This window comes from Nematolebias whitei, chromosome 18 (genome assembly GCF_014905685.2).
Source record: "Nematolebias whitei isolate Nwh7 chromosome 18, NemWhi1, whole genome shotgun sequence".
Taxonomy (NCBI): domain Eukaryota; kingdom Metazoa; phylum Chordata; class Actinopteri; order Cyprinodontiformes; family Rivulidae; genus Nematolebias; species Nematolebias whitei.
The window spans coordinates 10795115-10807374 of NC_056515.1; positions in this window are offsets into that span (position 1 = coordinate 10795115).

Consider the following 12260-nt stretch of genomic DNA (forward strand, 5'->3'; position numbering starts at 1 on the left):
ATCCATCCATCCATCCATCCATCCATCCATCCATCCATCCATCCATCATCTTTACCCAATTCTTCCTTTTTGCGTTGCGGGAGTCACTGGTGCCAATGTCCAGCCATCACTGTGCAACACACAAACCAAAACACTTAAAACAACCAGAAAAAAAACAAAAGCTAAAAAGAGCAGGACATGATATCATGTTTAAAAGCTGCAGAAAAGTAGTATCTAAAAGTAGCAGAACACTAGCTAAAATGACCAAAGCAGATCCATCCATCCATCCATCCATCCATCCATCCATTAATTATCTTTACCCGCTTCTTCCTTTTTGAGTCGTGGGGGTCACTGGTGCCCATATCCAATCATCACTGTTCGAGAGGCGGGGTACACCCTGGACAGGTCTCCAGTCCATCACAGGGACACAGAGACAAACACCATTGTCTCTCTCACTCACACCTAGGGACAATTTAGAGTTACCAATCAGCCTAACATGCATGTTTTAGTTCTGTGGGAGGAAACTGGAGTACCCGGAGAAAACTCACCCATTCACAGAGAGAACTCCACACAGAAAGGTCCCTGGAACAGGATTGGAACCAAGGACCTGCTCGCTGAGAGGCAGCGGCTCTACCAGTTGTGCCACCGTGCCGCCCGACCAAAGCAGATGACAAAGTTAAATGAACAGAACAGATGCTACAGTTTGCTAGGCAGTAGTTAAAATATGCAAAACAAGCTCAAGCTAACGTTATGAAAAAATACACAAAAAAGTTGTAAAAGATGCTAACATTAGCAAAGCTGCAGCTAAGACTAAAAGGGGAAGAATGGTAACAAAAACGTAAACCTGCAGAATTTCACTGAATAAACTAAAAGTATCGTTTAGCTAAACACTAAAAAGATTATAGGATCAAAACAGCAAATAATAAACAAGCTAAACAAATTTTGAAGCTAAAATTAAAAACAGACTTGGGTCAATTCAACATGGCTGCCACAGCCAACTGAATTGAAAAAACACAAACGTGGCTATAATTCAGTCAAATTCACAAATATTGTAAGACATTTTTTCATAGTTGTAGGTGAAAGTCATTCACAACTAAAGGCACAAGATCATCTTTGCACAACATCTTTGCTGTAGCATCAACTGCTGGAGACTGTAAACCTATTTTTTTTTAGAATATAATATTAGTTGTAGATACTTATAATGCAGTGATAAACTACAATATTATTTGATAAAGAAATAGGTTTACAAATGCTTATTGTGCTCACAAGGTAGCAAGTTAGTCTGAAATCAACAAAGTCCATGCTCAATAATCCAGGAATAAAATCCAACATTTTTCAGTCAGATCATCTGGACAGTTTCTTTTTGTTTTGTTTTTTCCGACGTTTCGAACGCAAAACGTTTCAACACAAAAGAAAGAAACTGTCCAGATGACCTGACTGAAAAATGGTGGATTAGTCTGAAATGTTTAATAGAACAAGACTATATAGGTGAACACATTTGGTTCACTATTTGGCAAGAAACTGGTCAGTCTTATCTGTCACCCTTAATTACTGCATAATAAGCATTTATTAATGATCTATAAAGTGTTTATAGAGGAATTAACAACATATATATAAACTATTTATTAGCCACCTATAAGTGGAGCCTTATTGTAAAGTCTTTTTTTAGTATTATTGTTATTTTTGTCAGTTTCAAGTTATTTCAGTGAACTCTGTTGGTATTTTTTTTTAATAAAAGCATACAAACATATTTGGCCACATCTTTTAACTGTGCTTTTGCTTATTTGAACTTTTGTACAGTTTAGCAAATTTTAGCTCCTTGCTGCTGTTTTGCTTTTGTTGGCCACTCTTCTACTTTTTACTTCAGCGCTCTTCATACAAACGGCATTTTCACTGAAATACAATTTCTCTAGTTTCTGAAATTTTCCACATTTTACGCTTTTTAAGTTGGTTTTCTCTTGTTTCCCCTCTTTGATAATCCATCGTTTCATTTTTTCCCCCTTTGCTCTCATTTCCTCTCCATTCTCTTTCAACACATTCGTTTCCTGTCCTCATGTTTTCCTTTCCACTTGGTACTTCTCTTCTCAGTTCCACTTTTGTCTTCTCATTCCCATACTTTTATTACTTATTTTTATTTTATTGAAATATAGTAATATGGGCAAATTTAAGCTAAAATTTAAACTAAAAGTGTTAGAGCTGTAGGGTGGATGAGGAGGCAAATGTCTTCAGAAGAAGCTAACTAGAAAATCCAAATGTGTGTAAGTGTGTGTAAGTGTGTGTGTGTTTATGTGTGTGCTACTGCCTTCTTGCGATATACAAATACACACAATAAGTCCGTTTTTGACTCCATTTGAATATTCTTTTAGCTGTGAAGCAGCTGTGTGCAAATGTCCTGAAGGTGGTCATGTGGTTGATTTGTGCCTGAACGTGTGTGGGCGGGAGCAGCGGGGTGAGTGTGTTAAATTGCTCTGTGTTGCTGAGATAACACCGGATCCTTATCAGCTGCATCAGGGGGGCTTAAGACTCCAATGGGCGTGAGGAGAGAATGAATTTTCCGTACTACTCTGCATATTACAGGATTACACTGCACCTTTAGATATGCTCGGGCTGAGCCTAGCCATGCCTTATGGCTAAATGCATGCAGATTATTGAAATTGACTGTCACACAGTAGAAGCACACAGGCAGGACTGGCTGCTCTGACTCCAGAAATGAAAAGGAAGTGACAGGATTTCATATTGATTTTTTGTTTTGTTTTGTTTGTTTTTTTGCTTAAGCTGTGTGGAAGGAATTATGATTTTGTAGTTATATTTTTAAGACAAATAAACAAGTAATTTTTTTTCTTGCTGCATTTATTTATTTAATAAAATTAAAGAATTAAATCAGAATCCCTGTAACTGAAGACTAACAATAGGTACAGCGAGTACATTAATTAATTCCTTGAAGGAATGTACAGGCTATCTGCAGCAGCCTCTGCAGACTTTTTAAAGTAAGATCATGCTGTGATTATACATGATTAATATTTTAGAGGCTTGAATATGATATTGGGATTACAGGAACAGCTCTAAACTGGTTTAAATCATATCTGATAGATTCCAGATTGAAAATGTAAATAATGAATCTTCTTCACACACCAAAGTTAGTCATGGAGTTCCTCAGGGTTCTGTGCTTGGACCAATACTCTTTATATATGCTTCCATTAGGTGAAGTTATTAAACAGCGTGGGATACATTTTCATTGTTATGCTGATGACACACAATTATATTTGTCCATAAAGCCCAATGCATCCAATCAGTTACTTAAGTTACAAACATGTCTTAAAGACATAAAAACTTGGATGACTCTTAATTTTCTGCTTTTAAACTCAGACAAGACTGAGGATTTGGTTTTTGGACCTGAGTGTTTTAGGAATAAATTTTGCAGTATTTCACTTTCTCTGGATGGCATTAATCTGACCTCCATTTCTAAAGTTAAAAACCTTGGTGTAATTTTTTTTGATCAGGACACGTCTTTTAACCCCATATTAAAATTGTTACCAAAACCACTTTCTTCCACCTGCGTAATAAAACTGTCCAGATGACCTGACTGAGAAATACTGGATTTGATATCTGGATGATTGAGCATGAACTTTGTTGATCCTAAGATTAGAAACATCTTATCTAAAAATGATGCAGAAAAACTGGTTCACGCATTTGTCACGTCTAGACTGGACTATTGCAATGGCTTACTACCCAGGTGTCCACAAACTTCTTTATAAAGTCTTCAGTTAATCCACAATGTTGCTGCCAGAGTCTTAACTGAAGGTAGTAGGAGAGATCCTATTTCTCCAGATTTAACTTGTCTCCATTGGCTCCCTGTCAAGTCCAGAATATATTTAAAAATCTTATTTCTAATCTACAAAGCTAGCTTCATTTTGTATTACAGATCTTATTGTTCCACATTTTCCTAATAGCACTTTGCTATCAGACTGCAGGTTTACTTGTGATTCCTAGAATTTCTAAAAACAGAATGGGAGGAAGATCTTTCAGTGATCAGGCTCCACTTTTGTGGAATCAACTTCCAGTTTCTGCCCATGAGGCTGACACGTTGTCCAGTTTTAAGACTAGGCTTAAAGGGATTCTGATTAGTTGAACATGTTGGTCTAAATATGTTGTAATTTTCCTATTAACTTAAAAATTTCTGTTTGTGATATGTAAAAACTCATAATTACTTCAAAAACGTTATACCTTTTGTTATATTTTTCACCCATGGTGTAAGAGTTTTTCTCTGTTATCATTTTTAAAATGGTTTATATCTCATTATATAATATCTGTTTTCACATGTACTGAACAAAAAAATAATTTCTTAGAATTTAATCTTGTTGTTGGTGTAAGTTCTGGAAAGTGTCTACTTTTACATCAAGTGAATGTTTTATCAAGAAACTATCTGTACAAGCTAAATCTTCTGAAATGTTCTGACCGTCATCCTGATAAGATTTTATGTACATGTAAACCTGACCTGTTTTCATGCCCCACTTTTTCATAATAATTACAGACTCAACCAGCAAAACGACAGAGTTCACTCTGACCTAGAGTGACTCTCACTTTGCAAAGGTATTGAGCGCTAAAATCCCACCTCGCCGTGTTGTTTGAAATTATTATCTTTAAAGGTTAAACAGAAAATACCTATTATTTTGGTGCCGTGACCCGGATTCCAACATACCTGCTTTGCTGGTGCAGTTTCAGTCAGACACGCTGAAAAACTCGTGCGCATGGTGAAACCAAAACCCTGGTGGGTCTTCAATTCCCAGCCAGGTCAGTCTTACGTCCGTCACGAGCTTACCAACAGCAGATTGACGGAAAACCGGATTTCTTTCACACAACAGCGACGTAAGTACTTTATCATAACATTTTGGTTTTTAAACAGCGGAGACTATTTCTTGCACTATAAGTAAAATTGAGTCAAGACCTCTTCTGAATAAGTGAGATTCTAAAGGTTAAGAGATTTACATTCCAAACAAGTAATGTAAACCGAGACCTTATTGATAAGTGAGATTTACAGTACAAGCAAAAAGTGAGACCTTTTTCTGAATCAAGACCTTAAATTGACAAAAAGAGTGAGACGCATAAGCCAAGACCCTTTTTTAAAAAAAGAAAAAGAAAAAGAAAAAACGGTGAGGCCCTGTCAAGATCTCTACAAAAACGAACGAGTGAGATTCATAAGCCAGCATTATTCTAAAAATAGACACGTGCAAACTTCTGTCTGTCTGTGTGTATATGTTTGGGAGGAAAAGCTGATCTCTGTGGCGCATCCTTGAAAATCTGACAGTGTTTAGTTCACGGGACCCAAAACAAGTTCGTTTTAAAAACCTCCATTTAGGAACTTCTTTCTTTTTTCTCTCCATCTGTAAGTTTTAACTGATTATTGTCCACTATTTTGTGTTCCTGATTTTTTTTCTCTTTATTTTGTTGGTAACACACAGTATGACCAGAGCTGTTACCCAACCTACAGCCAACTGTAAATGGTAAATGGACTGTACTTATATAGCACCTTTCTATCTTATTTCAAGATGCTCAAAGCGCTTTACACTACAATCTGTGTCCTCATTTACCCATTCATACAGCACTCTACTAGATCTCTAGAAAGCTAATTGAACAAATCATTCTAAAGAGACTAATCAGTGCTTTATCACATTCAAACACTGATGGGACACAAATCAGAGGCTATGAGGGGTTCAGTGTCTTGCCCAGGGACACTTCAGCATGTGACTGCTGGTGGATTCGAACCCCCAACTCTTGCTATTGCTATCTATTGGAGGATGACTGCTCTAACCACTCAGCCACAGCCGCCCCAACTGTCTAAACGGAACCAACTGACACACATACACCGCGCTGCGTTAAAACATACTAAAAATGTTCTAAATAATAACAGTTTAATATTATAAACAAAATTAAATCAAACCCACTACTAAAAAGCCAGTTATATAACTCACCCGGCATATCCCCCTCTCAAAAGGTTCCTCCTGGACTACAAGACCCGAGCAGAAACTCGGTTTTGGTCCATTCAACAACCGATGTGAAATTTTTTTTAGACAAAGCGGTCCTGGTTGCCGTCAAGAAATATCGACTTTTTCCCCACAAATCCAGCCAGGATCCAGTTTTTCCCCCGTCATTTTTTTTACCAGCGGGGTTAGCTAAACGTTTACTAAACAGGTAGTGCAAGCCGCGACAACACGCATGCATGTTAACCGAAAATACAAAATCACAGCGCCAACTAATGCCCCGGCATGAAAACTGCAGCACTTGACTCACTTTTGAAAGCAAAATACAGTATATGAGGAACACATCTCTACAGTTTCATAATGTAAACAAATCTCTGAAGATTAAATGTTTTCAGTTTAAAAAGTAAAATAAAATATAATAACATCAGATGTTTTAGTTTCTATGAAACCAGGTTTTAACAATTCAGAAATACATCTCAAGCCATAAAAATTACAACTTTGGGAAACAAAAAGGCGCTCATTTAAAATAAGAAAAAACTCTATCATGTAACAACAGAAAGTTACTTGTTCTGTTAACACTCAACGAGGTGGCTGATTCACAATCAGATGGTCAATAATTGTTGTAATAGAAATGATTCATGATATATCAAAGCTCCAAATATGACCTAAATAATTCCTAAACACAAATATAAACTGCCACAAATGCACTATGTTTATATTTTGTTACAGGCTGTACTTTGTTATTACAATGGAGTTTTTCATTCATTTATGTACATTAGATAATAATGCCACTGTTTTTTGACCCATGGTGTTTTGTCCTGCACTTTTATTCTTTTGATACTTTGACAGTAAGGCTGACTCTCATTCCCAAAGCTGGACTGTAAGGAACCACATATCATATAAGATAAATAACAAAAATCTGTTATTGTAATTAATTGCACACCTGATATTCTGATTTTAGCAAAGCTGAAAGGCCCTTTTGTATGAGAACCTTTCCATCTGATCTGTGAAATATAACATCTAAAACGTACGTTTATCTCTTCCTAAAAGGGAGGATTCATCCTCCAGTCTTAGTGTGAGAAAGGCCCCATTGTTCTCAAGGACTTTCACTTTGCCATCCCACGGTAGAAATCACTTCTGAGTTCTCCTTAAAACAAGTGAATGTTTTGATGTAAAATTGGTAATCAGAGGGTACAACTGTGTTTGCATAAGTTCTAATGAAAACGTTTATGGATGAGTAAAAAACTTGCTTAGAAGTTTTGATTATACTGTTATATTGAGAATTTACCAAAGCAGAGTAAATTAGCCATTTAATATTTTGGATTAAGGTTATTAAAATTCAACAGTAACTTGAAAGAAGGTCCACCCTTCTGTTGTGATTGGCTTGACCATCACATTGTAACGCCTCTAAGTCAAAGAAAGTTATTTCTGACATTTGGCTTAGAGTAGTCTGGAAGAAGCTTTTGAAGCAGAAAGGTCAAACAATTGGATATTTATTGCCAGAAGATCTTTGCCACCACAAGGAGAAAACGCAGCCCTCCAGGAGCTCATCAACTGACCCCCCTCGAGAGCCAACTTTCAACTCTAGATTTCAGCTGATTTCCAGTGGTGAGGGAAATCCCACCTTCGGTGCTCTAATTCATCTCAAGAGTCCTGGTAACCCTCTGGGCGGTTGAATTGCAGACCACCTTCCAATCGGTAGGAAAAAGCTGCTCAGATTTTCTCTGCTGGTGTCTGATGTCCCAGATAAGAAGTTGTCCAGTCTAAAAATTTCATCATTATTAATTAGAATTAAGTTTTACTAAATTGACAGATTACATCTGCCTAATTCATTTAGTTAAATTTATAGATGACAATTTACTCTGCTTTTGAACCTCATAATTCACCATATTAAAGTTTAAAAGATAACTCCATAACCTCTTGTTGTTGTCAAAGTAAAGCCATCATTCATTCTGCAGCTGTATTCATCGTTTGATCACTTATATTCACCAAAATTAATAATAAATCTCAAAAAATTGTACTTTGACTCAAAGCGTTTTTATTATATATGACATTTTGAATTTAATACGTAAAGAACTCATTAAAAGGTAAAAATCAAGGCTGATTCAATAATTCTTGCTTCAGAACAGGAAGCAATGGTGCCCCTTCAGAATAAAATTACTAATAAACATTTCAACAATCTAAGGACTGTTAATCCTACAAGTCTATTGTTTCAACTAATTGTGGATCTCTTTAAGGCTTTTCTTTTTAATATTCTATAGTTAGGGTCGGCTTGCGTTTCCTGAGCTATGTCTTAGTTATGCTACTATAGGCTTAGACTGCTGGAGGGCAAACTGACCATATTTCTTCACTCTGCTACTGTCTTTACTTACTCTGCTCAACCTGTTTTGTATTTGTAATTATTTTTTTATATCCCTAACATGTGTTTTTTGTCTTTCAGGTACACCTGGACCAGCCATTCTGTCTTCGTTTGTCTCTTCTTTTCGTCCTCTCAAACCAGACGGTCAAAGCAGATGGCCGCTTGTTCTGAGCCTGGTTCTGCTGGAGGTTTCTTCCTGTTAAAATTGGAGTTTTTCCTTTCCACTGTTGCCACTGTGCTTGCTCAGGATGGGAGACTGCAATGAAGATAGTGAACTTTACTAACTGACTTTTCTATGTAGTATGTGAATGTTTCTGTACAATGCTCTGTGACAACTTCGTTGTGAATTGGCACTATATAAATGAATTGAACTGAATTATATTGAAGTGATTAAATATGAGTTTGGTCGTTTTTGTCAAATTATGCAAAAGACAATTTGATCTGCGCATGAACCCTGATCAAAAATTTTGTGTTTGCCCTTAGGGTATCTACTAGGGATGATGTGCCAAAATTACCTCACCAAAATTTAGAGGAATATCTGCAAAACAAGTTAGAACTACCGTATTTTTCACTTTATAAGTCACAGTTTTTTGCATAACTTGCATGCCCTGCGACTTATAGGCCAAAGCAACATATTTATGGATTTTTCCCCAAATTTATAAACCATTTTTTGACTGAGATATAACCGTTTTGCAGAACCACTTTCAGCAACTAGATGGTAGCAGAGTAGTAGTAGCTGTATGGCAAGCCGTTGTATCATGTAATAGGTAAACGTGGCTAAAATGACAAATTCAAAAAAGTTCAACACAAAAACAACTGGACTTTATTTATTTTAATCCTTTTCTTTATACTTTTTTCTTTAACTTTTTTGAATTTACCATGTCCTGGATGACTGAGAATCTTCACCAGCTATTAATGACTCAATCGACCTGCCCTAGTATCCCCACCTTCATTCTGTTCGCTGCTTGGAACCATCAAAACAGCTGCACCGCCCTGGCGAAATGCAGCTAATTTGACCATTAAAGTGCATTTATTAAGTAAACGTTAGACTGAGACACATCTTTGCTATAATTTTGAACAAACAAATAATTGTTTAGGTGCTTTTCTTATGAAATTTTGAAGGAACAAGCAGTGTTCCTCCTTCCTGAATTCCTCCCTCTATGGAGCACCGAGGCAGCAGAACTATTTATAAAATTCAGCTGATTTGACAACTAAAGTCAATTTATTAAGCAAATGTTAGACTGAGACACACCTTTCCTATAATTTTGAGCAAACAAATAATTGTTTTTAGGTGTTTATCTTGTTAAATTTGTACAGCGACATATTGCGTAAACGCATTTTCCTCCGCATATCGGGTTTTGAAAAGTGCATTTATTAAGCAAACGTTAGACTGAGACACACATTTACTATAATTTCGAGCAAACAAATAATTGTTTTTAAGTGTTAATCTTGTTAAATTCTTGTTAAAGTCCTCACATGCACGTTCTCGCGGCCGCCATTTGACAGCCCATCGATTTTTGGCACAACACCGGTACACGTTTCTGGGTTTGGCCCACATTTCCGGGTTGTCAGCGGTGACGCAAAACAAACGTGACGTATCAGCAGTGATGCATAATAGATGCGACTTATAGGGCAAAGCGAAGTGTATGGCAGAAAATACGGTAATCCAGAGGGCAGATGCTGTGGTGGCTTCCTGGAATTGGATTGAATCAAAAAGTGAATCAGTTGATGATGTACATGCAATCAATCTATATATTGGGGTGTCTATCAGCTGCAGCGACACCAACTTTTAGCGCAATCTATGTCAAATTGGTTGAGTTATGGACCTTTGTCTTTTTTTAATTTGCTTTCCTTTGGCAGTGCTCCTGAAGTTAAATTCAAAAGTTAACCACTTGTGTATGTCCATTTAATGATTTCTTTTTGAGATGTTCAACAAAATTTGCTTACTGGTTCACAAGATATTTTGCTAACTTATGTCTCTTTCACAAAACAGTTTGGCAAAGTAGCCACAAGGACCAGTATATCTTTAAGCTGCATAGCCATTTATATATCACCCATGGAGGTGATGTCTCCCTGGTTTTGTTTTCAACACATAATGAATTAACTCAGTTTAGTGATAATACAGAACTTATTTTCATTTCAGTTTCATCATCCATCCATCCATCCATCCATCCATCCATCCATCCATCCATCCATTATCTACCTGCTTCTTCCTTTCTATTTACTTTATTTATATTGCACCAAATCACAACAGAAGTTGTCTCCGGGCACTGTACAAAACATTCACATACATACAAAAGCCAATTAGTAAAAGTTCTCTATCTAAGGAAGGAATCCAGAAGATGTGTTGAATCTTCACTTCGTCACAGTCTCCCATCGTGAGCAAGCACAAAGGCAACAGTGGAAAGGAAAAACTCCCTTTAAACAGGAAGAAACCTCCAGCAGAACCAGGCTCAGGATGAGCGGCCATCTGCTTTGACCGGTTGGGTTTGAAAGGACAGAAAGGAGAGACGAACACAGAATGGCAGGTCTTTGGTCTATTGGAAAAAAGACAAAAAAACATGCCAAGGACAGAAAAAATTACAAAAACAAAACAGGTAGAAATATCAAACAAGCAGAACAAGTAAAGACAGCAGCAGAGTGAAGAAGTGTGGTCAGTTTGTCCTCCAGCAGTCTAAGCCTATAGCAGCATAACTAAAGGATACATCAGGAAAGCCAAGCCAACCCTAACTATAGGATTTATCAAAAAGGAAAGACTTAAGCCTAATCTTAAAAGTAAACAATGTGTCAGCCTCACAGACAGAAACTGGAAGTTGGTTCCACAAGAGAGGAGCCTGATAACTGAAAGCTCATCATATATTCATTCAGCCTTTATTTATACACGTTGTTAGTCTCATTGAGCCTTGGGGAGTCATTTACAAGACAGAGACCTGTTTTTTGTTTTTTTTTAACAAGAGACAACATAAAGGTACTGTGTAGTTCTGACCTGGTCTCTGGAGAAAGTGATGAAGGGGAGCAGGTGTCCAGCCTTCGTCATGTCTTTTCACTCGGAGCGGAAGAAGAAGTCTTTAGACTTGGAGCAGATATCATCTTTTCATCATTTAATGGAGCTGCAGATCCAACTTAACTTTTTAAACATTGACCATTTTGGCTTTATTACTACCTCGCTTTGCAGCACAAAGGCTCATCAGGGGTGAGTTGTTTCAACCTCCCTCACTGCATTGCCCATTTAGAAATTTTACCATAGCAGTCAGAAGGTTTTTGGGTCCCAATTTGAGATTGTTTGTGAACTAATCTTTAGAGAAATGCACATACAGTATGACAGAGCTTTAGACCATGCTAAAAAAAATAATTTAAAAAATACGCTGCCATGCTAAAAATAAAAAATAAAAGCCATAAAATTACGAGAATAAAGTCATAGTATTACGAGAATAAAGTCGAATAAAGTCTTAATACAGCATTATGAGAATAAAGTCATACAAGACTTTTTTTTTTTTTTTTTACAGCTGTCATTAATTTTATTTTCCACGAGTTGGAGTTGCACTACAATCCATTTAGCAATTTTGAGCATCTTGTTAAGTTATTCATTGGTACTGGATTTACAAATAAGGAGATAGTTAATCTGTTAGCACATCAGCATCAGATTATTATCAGTATCAGGACTTTGAACCTGCTTACAGTAAGGTGGTTAGCTCTAAGGCTGCAGCAGCTCTGCAGGTAAAGAGCATTTAGCTTGGGAGTGGTCATTTGCTGACACGCCTACTGGATTGATTGACAAGTTGCGTCATGGATCCAACTCATGGAAAAAAATAAATAGACGAGAGCTGTAAAAAAAAATCTCATACGACTTTATTCTCGTAATACTACGACTCGTAATTTTATGGCTTTTAATTTTGTTTTTTCTTAGCCTGGCAATGTAATTTATTTATTTTTTTAGCATGGCC